This window comes from Giraffa tippelskirchi, chromosome 9 (assembly GCF_054371585.1).
Source record: "Giraffa tippelskirchi isolate mGirTip1 chromosome 9, T2T-mGirTip1v1.2.pri, whole genome shotgun sequence".
Classification (NCBI taxonomy): domain Eukaryota; kingdom Metazoa; phylum Chordata; class Mammalia; order Artiodactyla; family Giraffidae; genus Giraffa; species Giraffa tippelskirchi.
Window position 1 is genome coordinate 125992516 of NC_137283.1, and position 20673 is coordinate 126013188.

Consider the following 20673-nt stretch of genomic DNA (forward strand, 5'->3'; position numbering starts at 1 on the left):
GTGGGGACGTGGGGGTGCTGCCCGATCTTGCCCACCTCCCACTCCTTCCCAGGCCAGGAGCCATCCACCTGGCCCAGTCTCTGCTCATCAGAATTTGTTGAATGAATGCAGGAATTTCTTCTGATTGGATGTACTTATCACACTTCCATCGTCTGTATCATGTTTAACAATGTTTTATTTTTTGGCATTCCGTGTGGCATTTGGGATTGAACCAGGAATTGAACCCATGCCCCATACATTGTAAATGAGGAGTCTTAACCACTGAACCGCCAGGAAGTCCCTACAGCATTTTATTTTAGAATGAAAACTAGAGGTGGAGAAAACCTGATAACAATTATGTATATGAATATATTCATATGTAATCATATACACACACATTACACTTTATGGGCTTTCCAGGTGGCGCTAGTGGTAAAGAACCTGCCTGCCAATGTAGGAGATGTAAGAGATGTGAGTTTGATCCTTGGGTGGGGAAGATCCCCTGGAGGAGGGCATGGCAACCCACTCCAGTATTCTTGCCTGGAGAATCCCATGGACAGAGAAGCTTGGAGGGCTACCATCCATAGGGTCACAAAGAATTGGACCAGACTGAAGCGACTTAGCACGCACACACACATATATTACATTCTATATTTTAAAATGTATAATTTACCAAAAAAATGTACAAATCTTAGGTGTACAGCATGTTGAACTTTCAAAAACAGAACAGACCTAGTTTGTGCGAGACTCCACAGCTGACCGGGAGGCTCTGCAGGACCTTGTTCAACTGAGCAGCCAAGGCACGGCCCGCATCCTGCCGCCCGAGTCCCAGCGACTCCTTCACCAGCCAGAGGAGCGAGCTCCGAGCACCTTGTGCTGCAGCCACTCCTCAGGGCCAGGAGCAGGGAAGCCGAGAGCAAGAAATCCCCCAGACACGAACTCAGCCTCTTCCCATCACCTGAATCATCATGACCCACTTCAACAAGCGCCGTTCCTATGGGCTCTAGGCCGAGGTCAAGAACAGGATTGCTTCCAAGCATGATCATTGGGCAGAAGAAGATCTTTGCTATTGGACAGAAGAGGTGACAGGCATGAGCACTGGCACCAACTTCCAGCTGGACTTAAAAGATGGCATAATCCTCTGTGAACTCATGAACAATACAGCCAGACTCAGGGAAGGTCAATGAGTTCTCACTAAACTGGCCTCAGTTGGAGAATACTGTAACTTGATTAAAGCTACTCAGACTTATGGCATGAGGCCACACGACATATTTGAAGCAAATGATCTTTCTGAGAATGGAAACACCACCCAGGTTCAGACGATGCTCATGGCCCTAGAAGGTCTGACCAAAGCAAAAGGATTCCATACAACTATTGACATTGGAGCTAAGTACACAGAAAAACAAGATGTTTTGATGAAGGAAAATTAAAAGCTGGCCAAAGTGTAACCAGTTTGTAGATGGGAGCCGACAAATGCGCCAGGTGAACAGGGAAGACAGCCTAAGGGACGAGGAGGCATCTTTGTGATCCCCAAATGCAAACTGACAAATCTTTGGATAAGACCACAATTAGTCTGCAAATGGGCACGAACAAAGGAGCCAGGCAGGTGGGGATGTTAGCACTGGGTACCGGAAGAGACATTTAGAAGCTAACATTACAACCTGTGGGCAACTCCACAATTTTTCTACAGCCAAGTACCAACAAAGTCGCTTCCCAGAAAGGAATGAGTGTGTATGGACTTGGGCAGCAAGAATCCATGCTGCTCCCACAGAACCTGTCATTCACAATGGAAGCCAAGGAACAGGAACCAATGAGCCGGAAATCAGTGACAGTGATTATCAGGCAGAATACCCGGATGAATATTCATGGTGAGTACTAAGATGACTACCCCAGAGATGACCAATGTGGTGACCAAGGCATTGATTATTAGATTCACAGAGGAGCTCTGTGTTTAGCCTATTGCTTTTATTCAGTGAGAAACAAGCTAGACTTGAGTAATTTTTATCTTGCCTTCCGAAAACACTATTATGTTCACTGTACCTAACGGAAATACTAGCTTACATGCATTCTTTTTTTCTGCCTCTTCCCTAAATAGTTGCCTTTTAGTATTGTGACAGTTAAATCCTATAGCGTAACTAATAACTCGCATATGAAGTAAAAAGGAATAATGTGAAAGGGGAGTACTCCTGTACAGTCAATTCTTTTATTAAACATCTACGCATTTTTACAGTCCTCTACTTAAAACTGGTATTTTCAAACAATAGGAAGCTTTTTTCTTTACACTTTAGTATCTGGTTTCTACATGGAAGACTAAACTCATGCCTATAGCTAACTGTGTAGGCTAAATTGTATGTGCGTGCTCAGTCGTGTCTGACTCTGCAACCCCGTGGACTGCAGGCCACCAGGCTCCTCTATCTGTGGGATTTTCCAGGCAAGAATACTAGAGTGGGTTGCCATTTCCTTCTCCACAGGATCTTCCTGACCCAGGGATTGAACTCACGTCTCCTGTGTCTCCTGCATTGGTAGGTGGGTTCTTTACCACTGAGCCACTAACTGGTCTTTGCCAACCAAATTTAAGATGCAGGATTTTAGAAATTTACATATCAATGATTCTACACTATTGTTTACTAATTTTTAAATAAAGTCCTGATCATTGTGGGGAAAAAAAAACAAACAAACAGAACAGACCTGTGTGAATAGCAGCTTAGTCAAGAAAAGAAATTAGCAAAGCTTCCCAGAGCCCTGCTCTTGCTGCTTCTGACCACTGACCACCCCCCATCCCAAGGGTAACCACTGTCCTGAATTTTAATGTGAAGCTTAGTTTTGCCTATTTTTGAACTTCATATTCTGCTCATGTATTCTTTTTTGCCTGGCTTCTTTCACTCTACATTTGTGAGCTTCTTCCACATTGCTGCTTGTAGTTACACTCCTTTCATTCTCACTGACATATATTATATCCCACTGTGTGAATGAATATTCCACCGTTCATGTATCCACTCTTCTATTGACAAGCTTTTGCGTACTTCTGTGTTTTGTGTATTGAAAACAGTGCTGCTATAAAAATTCTTACACTCATCTCTTCAGGAGACTCCACAAATACACATGTTTACCTAGAGTGGCATTGTTGGGTCCTATGTACACAAATGTATGTTCCACTGTAGCAGATGTTTCTATCCATCTTTCTCACATTCAAATGTACCCTCTTGGTCTATGTGAGTCCCAGAGGCAGGACTGCTGGGCGCTGGGTTTCTATCACCACTGAGAAGCAGTCCATGCCTTCAACAAGTCATGCAAAAAGAAGAAACCTTTAACTCTAATTCGTTTTTGCTAATTTTTTTTTATAGATATGTTGAGAAAGAACAATCACTGCTGGAGTATCATTAACTGAAAATTCGCCAGCAGAGGCAGCTGACCTGACACAGTGCAGCCCTCCTGTTTAGGTCAACAGCAGCCTTGCCCCGTCCACAGAGAAACAAACTACCCACCCACTGCGTGCTTGCGTGCCAAGTCGTGTGTCGACTCTTTTACACCCCATGGACTGTAGCCCACCAGGCTCCTCTATCCATGGGATTTTCCCAAGAATATTGGAGTGGGTTGCCATGCCCTCCTCCAGGGGGTCTTCCGACCCAGGGATTGAATCCATGTCTCATATCTCCTGCACTGGCGGGCAGTTTCTTTTTTTTTTTTTTGGCGGGCAGTTTCTTTACCACTAGTGCCACCTGGGAAGCCCATCCATCCACTGGGCCCACAGCAAATACCCAAATGATGGAAAACAGAGGACCCTGAGAATGGCATCTCATTTAGTTCATGACTTGTTTTTCTCAAATTAGACTTAAAAAGCACTTGAATGTATTCCAGTGATTGGAGATGAAACGGAAATGGAAACATAACGATGATTACCATGTAAATCATGTGCTCTCCAGCCACATGCTGAGACTCAGGGTTTCACAACACTGCTTCCCATTGGATGAGGTCATCAAAATAGTAACAAAGCGCCAAAGGACAAGTCCCCTCAGAGAGCCTGCCTCTCCATATTATGAAAGTGAAAAGTGAAAGTGAAAGTGAAGTCGCTCTGTTGTGTCCGACTCTTTGCGACCCCATGGACTATAGCCTACCAGGCTCCTCCATCCATGGGATTCTCCAGGCAAGAATACTGGAGTGGGTTGCCATTTCCTTCTTCAGGGGATCTTCCCGACCCAGGGATCGAACCTGGGTCTCCCACATTGCAGGCAGACGCATTAACCTCTGAGCCACCAGGGAAGCCCCCATATTATGAAGTCTTCTAAACAATGCCTCAGAAACTACTGTATTTTATTTCATATTTTGAGAAGAAGACAAATTTTCAAGTAAAAGCCCAGTGAAGTCATCCAGGTGCCACATGAGCAGTATTCATCACCAAAAGTGGAAACTCAAATGTCAATCAGCTGGTGAATGGACAAACCAAATGCGGTACATAACCATACAATGAAATGCTGTTCAGGCATAAAAAGGAATGAAACACGGATACTTGATATAACACGGATGGACTTTGAAAACATTAAGCTAAGTAAACAGGAAAAAAAATGTTAGTCATTCAGTTGTGTCCAACTCTCTGCAACTCCATGGACTGACTCCATGAGGAGCCCACCAGGCTCCTCTGTCCATGGAATTTTCCAGGCAAGAACACTGAAGAGGGTAACCATGCCCTTCTCCAGGGGGTCTTCCTGACCCAGTGATTGAACCCAGGGTCTCCTGCATTGCAGGCAGTTTCTTTACCGTCTGAGCCAACAGAGTCAGACACCAAACGTCACATGTTGTATGCTAGTCTTTATACCAAACGTCCAGGACAGGCAAATCCTTAGAGACAGGAAATAGACTGCTGGTTGCAAGAGGAAGTGGGAAAGAGAAGCAAGGGAAATGGCTTATTAGTGGGTTTGGGGTTTCTTTTTGAGGTGATGAAAATGTTCTAAAATTAGATGCTGGTGATGGTTATATACCTTTCTGAATATAATAAAAACCACTAAATTGTATGCCTCAAAAGAGTGAATTTTATGAGATGTGAAATGTAACAGTTCTAAAGAACATCAAGTTATGAGTCAATAACTTGACTAAGTTACTGAAATAGGACGTGGATTTGACTTTCATCTGCTGAACACATGATGCTGGGACAAATCATCTAATAAGCCCTCCAAGCCTCAGTCTCCTCCTCTGTACAATGGAGATAATAAAATAATGATCTCAGATGGCTCTTGTGAGACTCAAACTTATATGTGGAATCTAAAAATTACAACAAAACAGTGAATGTAACAAAAACAAGCCGACTCACAGAGAGAACAAACCAGTGGTTACCAGTGGGGCGAGGGGAGGGGCAGAATAGAGGTAAGGGATTAAGAGCTATAAACTACTATGTATTAAATAGATAAGCAACAAGGATATATTCTACGGCACAGGGAACAGAGCCAATATTTTATAGTAACTATAAATGGAGTACAACCTTTAAAAATGCTAAATCACTCTATTGTACACCTGTAACAGATAATATTGTACATCAACTACACATCAATTAAAAAATAGCATAACCTTCAGAAAACAAGGTGATAAGAGTTTGGTACCGTGATGACACATAAAAAATGAACAATAGGACCTTCTCTGACATAAACTGCAGCAATATCTCTTTGGCTCTGTCTCCTACAGTAATGAAAACAAAAACAAACAAATGAGATCTAATTAAGCTTAAAAGCTTTTGCACAGCAAAAGGAAACCATAAACAAAATGAAAAGACAACTTACAAAATGGGAGAAAATATTTGCAAATGATGCAACTGACAAGGGATTAAGCTCCAAAATATAGAAACAGCTCATATAGCTCAATATGAAAAAAAAACAAACACCCCAATCAAAAATGGGCAGAAGATCTAAATAGACATTTCTGCAAAGAAGAATGCAGATGGCCAAAAGGCACATGAAAAATGGTCAACATGGCTAATTATTAGAGAGATTCAAATCAAAACTACAATGAGGTATCACCTCATACCAGTCAGAACGTGTGTGTGTGTGAGTGTATTAGTTGCTCAGTTGTGTCTGACTCTTTGTGACCCCATGGACTGTAGCCCACCAGGCTCCTCTGTCCATGGAATTCCCCAGGCAAGAATACTGGAGTGGGTTGCCATTCCCTTCTCCAGGGGATCATCCCAACCCAGTGAGTGAACCCACGTCTCTTGTATTGCAGGCAGATTCTTTACCATCTGAGCCACCAGGGAAGCCCCAGCAGTCAAAATGGTCATCATCAAAAGGTCTACAAATAATAAATGGTGGCGAGGGTGTAGAGAAAAGGGAGCCCTTCTCCACTGTTGGGGGGAAGGCAAACTGGTGTAGCCAGTATGGAGAACAGTAGAGAGGTTCTTTAAGAAACTGAAAATAGAGCTACCATATGATCCTGCAATCCCACTCTGGGCATATATCTGGAGAAAACCATAATTCAAAAAGATATATGTACCCTAATATTCACTGAAGCATTATTCACAATAGCCAAGACATAAAAGTAACCTAAATGTTCATCAATGGATGAATACATAAAGAAGATGTGCAGTACATATATATACAATGGAATATTACTCAATCATTAAAAAAAAAAAGCCAGAATAATGCCATTTCCAGCGACTGCATGGACCTAGAGATTGTCATACTGAGTGACGTAAGAGAAAAAAACAAGTATTATATGATATCACTTAAATGCAGAATCTTAAAAAAAATGATACAAATCAACTTATTTATAAATCAGAAACAGACTCACAGACAGAAAACAAAGTTATGGTTACCAAAAGGGAAAGGTGGGGAGGATAAATTAGGACTCTGGGATTAACATATACACACTGTGATGGGCTTAGTCACTCAGTCGTGTCTGAGTCTTTGCAACCCCATGGACTGTAGCCCACCAGGCTCTTTTGTCCACTGGGATTCTCCAGGCAAGAATACTGGAGTGGGTTGCCATGCCCTCCTCCGGGGGTCTTACCAACCCAGGAATCAAACCAAGGTCTCCTCCATTGCAGGCGGATCCTTTACCAGCTGAGCTACCAAGGAAGCCCCAACATATACACACTACTGTATACAAAATAGATAATCAATAAAGATCTACCGATAGCACACAGAACTATACTCAGTATTTTGTAATAACCTATAAAGGGAAAAAAAATCTGAAAAAGAATATGTGTGTATGTATGTATTTGTATATAACTGAATTTGCTGTACACCTGAAACTAGCACAACCTTGTATATCAACTATACCTCAATAAACACATAAATAAAAGAAAAAAGAAAATGCCCAATAAACTAGTGTTGATGGTAAAGTGACAGAAATAGTAGAAACTGCTGCTGCTAAGTCACCTCAGTCGTGTCCGACTCTGTGCGACCCCATAGACGGCAGCCCACCAGGCTCTGCTGTCCCTGGGATTCTCCAGGCAAGAACACAGGAGTGGGTTGCCATTTCCTTCTCCAATGCATGAAAGTGAAAAGTGAAAGTGAAGTCACTCAGTCGTGTCCGACTCTTTGCGACCCCATGGACTGCAGCCTGCTAGGGTCCTCCATCCATGGGATTTTCCAGGCAAGAGTACTGGAGTGGGGTGCCACTGCCTTCTCCGATAGCAGAAACTAGCTCTTCACAAACATACTTTCGACATTCCTGGGATATACTCATCAGCGACATCTCTCAGACCCCTTTATCCACTAAATGGTATAATTTTCTACACATTACATAAGGAATTAAACTGGTGAGGCTGCTGTTCAGTCAAAAGGGGGAAATCCTGCCATAAAGGAAGAAACGTTAATGAGCAGAGAACCAGGATGGGAAGAGCTCTCTCCAAGGTCCGCGAGGAGAGCTATCAAGGAGCTACCGCTGGGAATGCTTGCTGGCTGAAGATCAGCTGAACAAGTTGCTCCCTTTTCCATTCCCCAAGAAAACATGCTCAATGCCTTCCACTCTCCCCCTTCTTCCTCAAGTAAAAGCAAGGATGTTACCCAGGGCTGTGGGCCCAAGAAAAGGCAGATCCCATCACCATACCTCTCAAACTGCCGGGCATGTTGCTCCTATTGGAGGTGGCAGAAGCAAGTGTGATAATGATGGTTTCTACTGTCCAAGAGCCAATTCTTGCCAGATCAACCACTGTCCCCTATGCCTGACTCACCTTGTTACTGAAACACATTCTATATAATCCGCCAAATAACAAGTTGTAATAGGACCTTTTTAGTTATCACTCTTAGCAATGCCAATAGTACTCCAAAATCAGAAGTTTCCTTAAAGGTAATATTTCAGGATGGTAGTTTAAAATGTATCCTGTAATTACCAAGGGCTGAAGAAAGACTGCCTACAGCGGGTGCCCTTCTCCATGGTCCTGGAGTCACCTTGGTGAATGCCAGACACAGTGAGAAGATCCTATGGAACAAGAGCTTCCCTCTATTGTCTTTTTTTCTCTCATTTTTTTCCCTAATGTAGCTTATTGCAATTTTTAAAAATCATCACATTGCTTTCAACTTTTTTGAAAATGATGTTTTAGAACATCTTTGGTTTGTTGTACTGTTCCTTTTTCAGAAATTATCTACATATGTATAAAAAATTCTGACTGGTATACACATTTCTTCCTCTAAATTTTCATGGTTTTGTTGGGTATCAACAGAGCTATTAAAAATCAGCTGGTTGCAACTCTACTCCAGTAAAAAAAAAATCAGCTGGTTAACATTTTAGAGTCAGATAAATTTAGATCCATCCCTTACTGGTTATTTTACTGTAGAGAAGCTACTTAACTTCTCTGAGTATCAGAGTATCTTTTGTAAACAGGATATATTATCAACTTAATAAAATTTTTTGAAAATTAAATAAGATCATGTATAAAAACACTATTTTAGGGAAATGAGATAAGGCATATATCTATAATGCATGGGGGCAACCCACTCCAATATTCTTGCCTAGGAAATCCCATGGACAGAGGAGCCTGGTGGGCTACAGTCCATAGGGTCTTGAAAGAGTTGGACACAACTTAGGACGCAACAACAATAATCTAGAATGCATACAGATGCCAGCTTTCAATAACCACTATTATTATTGCATCTATATGACTAAACAACCATGTTTGAGTCTAGTTCAATACTGCTTTCTTCAAGACTTAATCCATCTTTGGGAATTGGAGGCACTTGAAGATTCCTGGCCTTCTGTGACTGCTGTGAATGTATCTGTCACACAGGAAGTTCTGGGTTTAAGTGAAGTATTTCTCTGACCTCACCTTGTCAATAAAGTCCTGTGGAAAATGCTTGTTCTGGACACATTTTGTGCACTACTTCACAATTCTCTCACCTCTGCCTTATTAGCTACAACCAGAACTACCGACCAGGAGAATTACACAGCACCCACCTGGGATGGAGTTTCTCTGGCACCCAAGGGTGGGACTCCTAGAGGTGTGGGGAGTTTACCTGTATGGAGTGGCCCTGAGATTTGCCACAGGGACACTAGTGCATAAGCCCCACAATCCCGAACTCCCAAACGCCCCTGAACTTTCTGACCGGCAACACAGCTCCTTCTTTTGGGAGGAGAGCTGCCCCTTCTTGCCTGGAGACCTGCAAAGACCTCACCTGAGTCAGCTGCCTCATAAGGTGATACTCCCCTTCCTCAAAATCCTTCCACCCTAGCTGATAATTAGGGCCAGGTCTCAGCACAGCCTGCAGGGAAATTTCTTGTAAAGAGTCCCTGCTCTTTCAGGAAACAGCTTTGTTCTAAAGGACTTTCAGTTTCCACTGTTATGTACAGATGGGATGGAGAATGTGTGGGTGAGGAAGGGTTGATGCGGTGGTGAGTGTCAGGCTGGACTGAAGAGAACTTATCAACCCAGAAACACTCTCCGGTAACTGGTGGCTTAGTATCCTGGGGCACAGACACCTGAAGGTGGTCCTCAATTGTTAGGATGGTTCCTGGAAGCCTGGGCACAAGGATGGCCTACGATGAATTAAATGGAGATTCTGGAACTGCCTTGGCATGATATTGAGAAATGAGTTGAAGCTTTGAAGGTTGTAGGGTTAAGATTGGACTTATCACGAGAGAATAAAAAAGAGCCCACTATCTGACCATGGGGGCTTCCCAGGAGGCACTGGTGGTAAAGAACCCACCTACCAATGCAGGAAACATAAGAGATGTGGGTTCAATCCCTGAGTCAGGAAGATCCCCTGGAGGAAGGCATGGAAACCCACTCCAGTATTATTGCCTGGAGAACCCCATGCACAGAGGAGCCTGGAGGGCGCCAGTCCATAGGGTCGCAAAGAGGGGGACACGACTGATGCAGCTTAGCACACAGCACACACAGCTGACCATGATTCTAGGAAAACCAAGAGGTTGCTCCCTTCATGAAAGGGTAAGAGCACTAGTGAGATGTCCAATGGTTCTGGTCTCTGTTGGCTGGAGTTGACATGGGAGATGGTCCCTGGTATTGGGCTCTTTCGGAGGATGACAGGATTCCACAAGACCGGGGCCAAGTGGTGACAACTAAGCATCAGAGGCTAGATGAATGTAAACACAATAATCAAAAGCAAGGTCAGAGTGGCAAACGGGGTGCTTTGATCATTAGGAACCTGTGGCCATGACGGATCGGCTGCAGGCAATATGGGTGGACTGACTAGGGGTGTTATTTGACTTGTATAAAAAAAAAATCAACAGTGAGCTGGAGGGACTTCCCTGGTGGCCCAGTGGCTAAGACACCATGCTCCCAATGCAGGGGACCTAGGTTCAATCCCCGGCCAGGGAACTAGATCCCACTAAAGATATTGCATGTCGCAACCATGACCTGGCATGACCTGGTTCTTGAAAAAGTAAACAAAAACAAATGACAACAAAATTAAAAAGCGAGAGAGAGTGAGCTGGAGAACAGAAGACTGACATCAGCTGCTATAATCCACAGGCTCACTGGCCACTGGAAGAGAAGAGGCTAGATCTCCTTAGAAAGGAACCCGTCCAGAGAGTTCATATGGTAAAGAATTCACTGGTCCTGCTACAAAGCTCTGTAACTGCTTACGAGGATCTTTGGCACTGGAGAAAGTGGATGCCAAATCTTTTGTGTTGGACTGGGTCTGAATTGACCCTGAACCCATGGGACCCAAAAGGTAGTTCTCTAGTTGGAGTGGAGGCTTATGGAGTCCCAGTGACAAATGGAGTTGTGACCACATCTGTTTCACAGGGGGTCTATTAGGTCCACAGAAGCATCTGTGGGTATTTCCCCAGCCTCCAGCTGTAAAGTACATAGAGAGAAACTTAGACACTAACAGAATCCTCACAACGGCTCCCTAGGAAGACTCAGCACCATCTCTAGAAAAGGAAGATCTACAGATGCTATTTTTCTTACATCTGTAAAATAAAATAGTACTCTGTCCCTGACATGATAGTTGGCAGTCTAAAAAGGTAAAATAAAAAGTAGTATATTTGCCTTTAGAAGATGGCATGAAGGAACATTTATGGGCTTCCCAAGTGGTGTTATTGGTAAAAGAATCTGCCTGTCAATGCAGGAGATGTAAGAGATGAAGGTTTGATCTTTGGGTGGGAAGATCCCCTGAGGAAGGCATGGCAACCCTCTCCAGTATTCTTGCCTGGAGAATCCCATGGACAATCCCTGGCGGGCTAAAGTCCATGAGGTCGCAAAGAGTCAGACATGACTGAGAAACTTAGCAAGCACACACATGAAGGAACATTCATACTACAACAGCTTTTTGTCATGTCTGACATTCCTTGCATTTCCATGGTATTTAGTGACCTAAATTCTGTCCAACATCAGGCAAGCTGAATACCACAAAAACCCAAGAACAAATAGACATTTGGCAACTTGAAATTGAGTAGTTAAAAGTTGCTCATTTGGGCAAATGAAATCCTACTCTCCCCACAGAGTTACCTTCTTCTTAATGATCGGAAATAGAAATTTGTTAGACAAATAGAAAGGGGGAAAAAATGACACTAGTTTCTGAAGTTGAAATTAACAGGCTATAATTAGGAGTACCTTCAGCTAATTTCTGCCTTAAGAAGAATATGTTGTGAAGTGATTTAACACTGAATTACTTATACTGATTATCTTAAATAATTTCAGGTGTCACAGTTCATCCAAACAGTGACACAGAAAAATTCTTACAGCTAAGGAGTAATATTCTACTCTTATTCTTCCCTTATTTGCCTTCACAGTGCTTTGCAAAGAGTAGATACTCATTATGTAGTTAGTGAGAGCCATTTGTCTATGACAAAAGACCACTAGAAAAGCAGTCCTTTGCAGACCAAAGTCTAACTATGGGTAGACTGTCCATTTTGTTTAGTCAGCCTAACACTTGGAATCTAAATGGAACATGAATTTTGGTTGAAGAAATATCACTGGCTGTTATATCTGAAAAATACCAGGGTCCTGGAGTGAGAATTTATATTATTTATTGGTATCTTCACAAGTACATGGCTTTACACTCTGCAATGGAGCTTTTCAAAAGCTTTGCTGCTACTGCTGCTGCTAAGTCGCTTCAGTCGTGTCCGACTCTGTGCGACCCCATAGACGGCAGCCCACCGGGCTTCCCCGTCCCTGGGATTCTCCAGGCAAGAATACTGGAGTGGGCTGCCATTTCCTTCTCCAATGCATGAAAGTGAAAAGTGAAAGTGAAGCCCCTCAGTCGTGTCCGACCCCTAGCGACCCCATAGACTGCAGCCTACTAGGCTCCTCCGTCCATGGGATTTTCCAGGCAAGAGTACTGGAGTGGGGTGCCATTGCCTTCTCCAAAAGCTTTGCAGATTGGTGTTATTCACTACACTTGTGTCTCCCCAAATTCAAGTACTGAAGCCTCATTCCCAGTGGGATGGAATTGGGAAGCTGCTTTGGGAGGTAGTTAGGTTTAGATGAGATCATGAGGATGGGGCCCATAATGGGATTAGTACCCTTCTAAGAAGAAAAGGAGACCAGAGTCCCCTCTCTCCCTGCCATCTGAGGATACAACAAAGAGGTGGCTGTCCACAAGCTAGGAAGAGAGTCCTTGCCAAAACGAGAATCACCCAGCATCTTGACCTTGGACTTCCTGGCCTCCAGAACTGTGAGAAAGAAATATTTGCTATTTAAGCCGCCCAGTCTACGGTTTTCATTATAGCAGCCTGAACTAAGATAGTTGTCCTCACGTCTATTTTAGAAATTATTTTAAATTTAACCATACAAGTAATACATATGTAATTTCTCATTGTACATTAAAATTCAAATATGATAGTGAAAGAAAAATTCCCCTTGAATTTCACCTTCTCTTCATCCCAATTTCCTTCCTGGTAGGAAACTACATTCCCAGTTTGATGACACCCCTTTCAAATTATTTCTGTGGGCATGTACACACACACACACACACACACACACACACAGAAGTACAAACACACATTCTCTCAATGGTATACAGTTGTGTGTGTGTGCATTTTAATATAATTATCATATTAATTCTTTGCAACTTGATTTTTTTTTTAAAAAACTGCTGTTAATAGGATTCTGTGGAACACTAGTTTATTTAGACATTCCTTTATTGATAATCATTTAGGCTGTTTACAATTCTTTTTTTACTTTTGTCACAAATAATGTGGCAATGAACAAATATCTCTTTGCATCCATCACAGACATTTTCAGATGGAACAAAGGAAAAAAAGTACCCATCTTGCCCAGCTTTGCAGTTGGACTAGAGAAGAACAGAGGAAGCTCACCAGCCTACTGGCTTACTTTCCAAGGTTCTCCCTACGTAACATAAGGTCATTCATTTTACTTAATCAATTCTGATGCCATTAAATATATATATATATACTAAAATATATTTTTTACTTTATAAATATAATACAGTTATGAAAGTGAAAGTGTTAGTCATTCAGTCATGTCTGACTCTTTGTGACCCCAAGGACCGTAGCCCAGCAGATGCCTCTGTCCATGGGATTCTCCAGGAAAGAGTATTGGAGTGGGTAACCATTTCCTCCTCCAGGGTATCTTCCCGACCCAGGTATCGAATCCAGGTCTCCTGCACTGCAGGCAGATTCTTTACTGTCTGAGCCACTAGGGAAGCCCTACAATACAATTATGTGTGAGTGTGTGTATAAATGCACATACATTCAAGTTAGCCTTTGTGACAACTCCTACTGGATCAGCTACATTCCTTTAAAAATTCCCAGACGAGTCTTTCTCTGCACATCAGGGCCACAGAGAGGACCGTCAGGCAGCATTTCACCAAGAGTGCATGCCACTGCTCTGAGACTGGGAGCAGAATCACTTAGAGGCAAGTTCACAGCAGTACATCCCTTCCTCCAAGGAGCACCTCCATGTAGCTTTTAAGCTGCTTTACAGAGACACAGCAGCGGGGCAAACGCAGCCCCATCTGGATACCAGGTAGAATCCAGTAGAGATGATGGTAGGAATGATAAGAGAGATAACAGTGCTGGACCTTTTAACCCTGGACCACGCATCATGATAAGGTCTTCACTTAACACCTCTGAACAGCACGGGGGTTGGCCCTGTGATTACCCACCTTTCATAGGTGAGGAAATAAACCAAAGAGAGGTCAGGCCACTTAACCAGGATTGCACAGCTAGCCAGAGGTTGGGTCAGGATGTGACTTGCTTGCCAAACTCCAGGGCAACTGTTCTCAACTGCTGGGTGCTCCCTAACTAGCTTCATGATGGCATCCACTGAGACTTCCCTGGTGGTCCAGTGGTTAAGAATACACCTTGCAACACAGGGGATTCGGGTTCGATCCCTGGTCGGGGAACTAAGATCCCCCATGCCGCACAGCAGCTGAGCCTAAGTGCCACAATGAAGAATCTTGCCACTGAGACCCAATGCAGCCAAATAAATAGAAAAACATTTAAAAAAAAAAAAAAAGGAGGCATCATCTTTCCACATTAGGACAAATATATGGCTTTCCTTCAGAATACATGCATTTTTGACTTAAGTTTGCTCTCCACACAGAACAAGGCCCTAAATCATACTGGTCACTACTGCCAGGGGTTGTCTGTAGAGCATCCTGCTGAAGGGTCCTGGGTACGCTATGGCCCGGCACAGGGGAGGAATGTAGCCAGACACCATATGTACAGCACGTTCTGTATTTATCAGTGAAACCAAAAGCACAAACTCAGATCTTTGCACTGATCTTTTGGTGTGTGTATGTGTGTGTTTTTAACTCGTGTCTGTTTTAATCTTATTGCCCCAGCTATCAAAACACAGCAGCTGGGGAAACATGCAAACAGTATACAGAAGTAGAGCTTTTCAAGCCAAATATTTATTTCCTAGAGTGGCTAATTCTTAGAAACGTCACCTTATTTATACCACAGGCATTTGAGATTTACTACTTACACTTAGTGAAAGCCAAAGGTTTAGAGGGTACATGACTCCCTTTCTCCTAAATCAAGATGCCTTTCAACATAGTGGAGACATTCAAGCGTTACTACTTACATTATAACACAGTTAATCATAAGGAAGTTTTAAATATACATTCAGTTTTAATGAACCTGATTGAGGCAGCGATTGGGGAACCTTACTCTTGTTTAAAACTTGCAATGCCTTCTTCTCTTTTCCCTAAAGAAGCTCTGTGCTCTATTTAGCTGAAAGAGGAATCCAAAGAGAGTCCCGCTAAAAGTTTGCCAGGTTCTCGCAAAGGAATCCTTTTCCACCTGCCAGGTAGGCGGTACCACTGCAATGATGCTGGTAGCAGGGACAGGAACAGGAAACCTTCCTCAGGCAGCAAGTCCCTAAGTCTACAATGTTTTGGGTGGTTCAGAATGGGCTAGCTACCCCCTCCCCCAAATGCACACACTTCATCACGTGACCAAGTTCTATTCTCTACAACAGTCAACACTATGTGAAATCATTTTCATTAATTTACTTACTTGATATTGTTTGTCTCCAGTCACCCCCATCCCACGGGAGCTCCAAAAGGGCCGGGGCTTCTCCCATGCTCCAGGGCCTCTCCCATGTTCATCACTTTATCCCCAAGCCTGCCACAGTCCCTGGGCACAGTAACACTTAATAGATATTTGCTGAATGAATGAATGAATGAGTTGTCTGTGAGATGTCTAGTTAAGAATGTAAAAATAAGGGACTAACCTAGCAGTCCAGTGGTTAAGACTCCATGCTTCCACTGCAGGGGGCATAGGTTTGCATAGGTTCAATCCCTGGTTGGGGAACAAAGGTCTTGCATACCACTTGGTATGACCAAAAGAAAAAAAAGGATCTAAAGATTCTGTTAAACAAATTCTTATTCATCAAAAAGTGCTCTACAAACTCACTGGTTAGGAAAAAGATTAGGCTGAAATCTTCATTCCTCTTCACTCACTGCTCTGGAAGGATAGACAAATCTTTCAAGTTCAGAAAAGGACTTCTCCATAGAACAGGTTTTCCATGAACTATTTTTTTTCTTTCGGCAAAGGCAACAGTTACAGAGTAATTACAGTCTTGACACCTAACAGGATCATAAATAAATTGAAAAGCTTTGTACCTCCCCCGACTTATCTCTCCTTTGACCGTCAGCAAGAACCCCTTAGGGAGGCAACACGATACCAACTCAGTGGTTGGGGACAAATGCTTCAAGTCAGCCATAAAAGTGTCTAATTGTCTTTGAAAATTAAATCCTTCTATAGCCGAGCCATACGTGGCTGCATTATTAATATTGCAACTTGACACAGGAACAAAAAAAGACCTGCCCCATCCTCCAGGGGATTCAGTCTCCTAGGACATCAGTCTGTAATTTAACATAACGAAATAGACCTTTAGCTAACAATCCCCCCATATCCTGGGGGTGTAAACGTATTTCAAGTCATCTTGAGAAGACAAAGAGACTCAAAAAACACATGCATTAATATATACTGGATTTCAGAAAACCAAACCTTACTACTTATTGGCACCAGGTACTATGTGACATTCCTGGACTCACCTTGCCCAGGTCACTCAGAATATCTGGCTTACCCCACAATCCCACTAGGTGTACAGAAGTGGCAGACAGGGAGAGAGAACTGCTTTGGGGAGAGTACGGTGATCACAAAGAGAAGCTTTTCTCTGCCCACACACATTCACGGTGGTTGCTGGCGAGGGGGTTCTTGGACAGACTAGAAATACCTTCAAGAAGGGCAGAGTAGAACTGTTCCTCAACTGGACGTCACCTTAGCCAGCAGACTTGCTAACTTGCCCCTGTTTACTGGGGCAGAGGAAAAGACAACTGAAGATGGTCTAGAGAAGACTCTAGGATTAAGAGGGACCAGCCTCCCCACAAATTCCAGATTCTGGGTTCCTAAGACATATGGAAGCAGGTCTTCCAGAGAGAATCCAAGAGGAGGGAACACTGTGGGGCATGTATGGGCTCCCTACCACATCGGGCTGCTACAAGTTGTCAAATGGTACCTGACCCTTATTAAGTGCTGTAAGCACTCGCAGGTACATTTATTATTATGCTATTTGAAGCCCAGATTCTATATGACTAGTGACATGACTTTGGGCAAGTCCCTAACTTCTGTGGGCCTCTGTAAAAGTGAAGATAATCATATGTACTTCACAGGGTTGCATGTATGTATGTTAAGAGTCTCATATCTTATAAGCATTTAATACAGTGTAAACTATTAGTACTTTCATTCATTCATTCATTCATTGGATGACCTTTGAAAAGATAGTAAAGGTCAGGCATGTTAACAGCAAATCAGAAATGATTCCTGCCTCCATGGAACTTAAAGTCTAGTGGGAAAGGTTGGCACTGAGCAAGTGATTCTAAGTGTGATATTCAAGGGAAACTTAGTGTATTCTAGCAATATATATAGCTGAGGGAATGAACCTAGCTTGGGAGATCAGGGAAGGCCCTCTTAAGGAAGTGGAATTCCAGATGCAAAAGCACTCCAGGTGGAATAAGCAGCTTGCACAAAGCCCCTGAGTCTAGAATTAGTGTAGCACATTAGATAAGCTGTGGACAGATGAGAAAAAGCAAAGAGAAGTGTGATAGTAAATTTTATGTGTCAACTTGCTGCACTACAGGGTGTACAGATATTTAGTCAAACATTCAGGATGTTTCTGTAAGGCTGTTTGGGGATGAGATTAGCATTTAGTCAGGCAATCTGAGTATAGCAGATTGCCCTCCATAATGTGCGTGGACTTCATCTAGTTGAAGGTCTGGCTAGAACAAAAAGACAGAGAATTCTCCAGCAGATTGCTTTCAGACTGGAACTGAAACATCAGCTCTCTTGGGTCTCCAGCCTGCTGGCCCAGTCTACAGATTTTGAATTTGCGACCCTCCATAATCACAAGAGCAAAATCCTTATGATAAATCTCTTCACACACACACACATCCCATTGGTCTGTCTCTCTGGAGAACCCTTACTAATACAGGGAATAAGGAGGGATGACGTGGTGTTGTGGGTGGAGGACACTCAAAGGTCCAGGTATCCCAGTGATCCAGTCATGGGATGAGAAGGCAAGGAAGGTGGATGGGGCAATGGTGAGCCCTGGGAAGGCATTTAAGAGGAAGTCCCACGACCAGATCAGCGATATTGAAATGGTCTGCGTGGTGCAGCATGAAGCGCAGAGGGATGGGGCAATGGTGGCACCTGGGGTTATCAACAGGACTACTGCTGCTGCAGCATCACAGATGCAGAGGCTTGGACTGGGATAAGGATGGGGAGATGCTGAAATAGAAGGATCTGAGAAATATCAAGCAGTTTTCATCCATGTGATTGGATAATAATGTCTTTTCTCTTAGAAAAGTGAGATAAAGCATCCTATAATTCTCCTTCAAGGAAAGTACTTGCTAGTACAATGGATTCACTGCTTCTTCCAATTGGAACATATTTATTTGCCCATATCTTCCATTCTGTTGATTCCTCTATCTAACAGTGACATAACCGTGAAAACAGGAGCCAAGAGAAAGAACAGACCACAGTGTTGGCTGAATTCCCAGACAGGAGCACACCTCTCCATCCACTGGGCAGGGCAGGGGGGGTGCATGGCCACAGGCACACTGAGCCACCTCTTGTCCCCACAGACAAGCTTTCTGGGTCACAGAGCAACAGAGATCAGGCCTCCCTCGCTTATGACTCCTAAAACAGACTGAGGTTGACAAAGCCTCCTATGAATGCCCATGACAGCATTTTTAGATCTGTGTGGTGCAAATAATCTCAACCATCTTTTTAACCCCTGATGTTCAAATGCAGAAGATGAATAAATAGATTTGCTCCTCAAAGCACCCTCTGTGCTTTTTAAATGGTCTTCCATGGCACAGCATGAGGAGTGAAGGGACCAGGAGAGCTCCATGGGGCTGCTGGTGGAACCTCTCCACCCGGCATAAGGTTTGACTTTCAGGATCAGGTTATACATGTATCTTGGGAACATTTTCAAAGAAAGTCCTCCTGACTGCGTTTCCTGCATCCTTAATTATTACTCCAACCTGGGCCCTTTCTGCTGGGCTGGCCTGGCCCCAAGCTGGAGTGCTGTAAGTGGAAGGCCTGATGCAGTCTGGGCACTGTGCCAAGTGAGGACCACTGATGCTCTGTCTCTTTGAGTAGGAACTAGGCTCCTGAACTCCCTGCTGCCACTGAAGGGTTTTATTACTCACTTAAGGTCACCCCAGAATCAGGTCACAAAAAAAGGGATTCCAAACAGTCCCCCCTTCCCACATATTAAGATAGTTTACAGGCCTCACTCTGTGCCCAATTCAGGAAATGGTAAACGGACTATAAAATCCCCTGCCGACTGTGAACCACTGAGAGCTGGTCAGGCCCCCCAGTCCCTGTCTCCAGCTGCAGCCACACTGTAGAGCCCGGCACAGGACTTCCAGGGCTCTATTCCTTGAGAGTTCACAGATGGAAGAGTGCTGGGCCAGGCTGAGCAGAGGGGATGGGAGGCTCAGAACTCCCACTTCAGTGTAAGAATGTTTACCCCTCCAGGCCTTCCAGAAGTCAGCACCAGGGCATTGGGGAAATACAGGATGGATCGGACCACTCAAAGATCATTCAAAACCAAAGGTAACCAGGCTTGCTTCGGCAGCACATATACTAACAAAACCTATGGTAACCAATTAGGAGTTTGGCATTAGCAGATACACACTACTACATATAAAATAGACAAACAATAAGGACCTACTGTATAGCACAGGGAACTGTATTCAATATCTTGCAATAACCTACAATGGAAAGTGATCTGAAAGAGAATACACACACACACACACACACACACACACACACACACACACACACACACACACACACACACACACACACATATATATCTGAATCACTTTTCTCTATACCAGAAACTAACACAACACTGTAAACTATACTTAAATTTTAAAAACATCAATGGTAACAAGACCATGCACACACACACACATAATTAGTACCTCAGAAGCAAACCAGCAGCCTGTGGCAGCAAGAGGTGACTGCAGAAAATATTAAAGGTACAAAAAGACCCGACAGGATGGAGATGCTGGTTTTCCAGTGCCAGACCAGACAGGAGGACATACAACCTGCTGCCAGCTGGGAGCCCTCAAGGCTAGGGGTCCACGTCTCTAGGAATGGAGCTCTGGGCACAGGCATCCATTTTTAATTTTCTTAAAACAGAGCAGAAAGAGCTCCTTCCTGTGGATGAGAAGTTCAGCTGAGGGCATTTCCCTTTCCTGCTGGGTGGAGAATTATAAAGGTTATAATTCTAACCTGCTACCGTGGCTCTTCTTCCATAGG

General features: G+C 43.5%; 1 protein-coding gene and 1 pseudogene across 26 annotated transcripts in view; one reads left to right on the forward strand and one right to left on the reverse strand.

Moving 5' to 3' along the window:
* Positions 1-20673, reverse strand: part of ANKRD6 (ankyrin repeat domain 6) — a 198918-nt gene that overhangs the window by 95297 nt on the left and 82948 nt on the right. The gene's annotated exons all lie outside the window — the stretch shown is intronic.
* LOC145520970 (calponin-3 pseudogene) lies at positions 948-1957 on the forward strand (annotated as a pseudogene).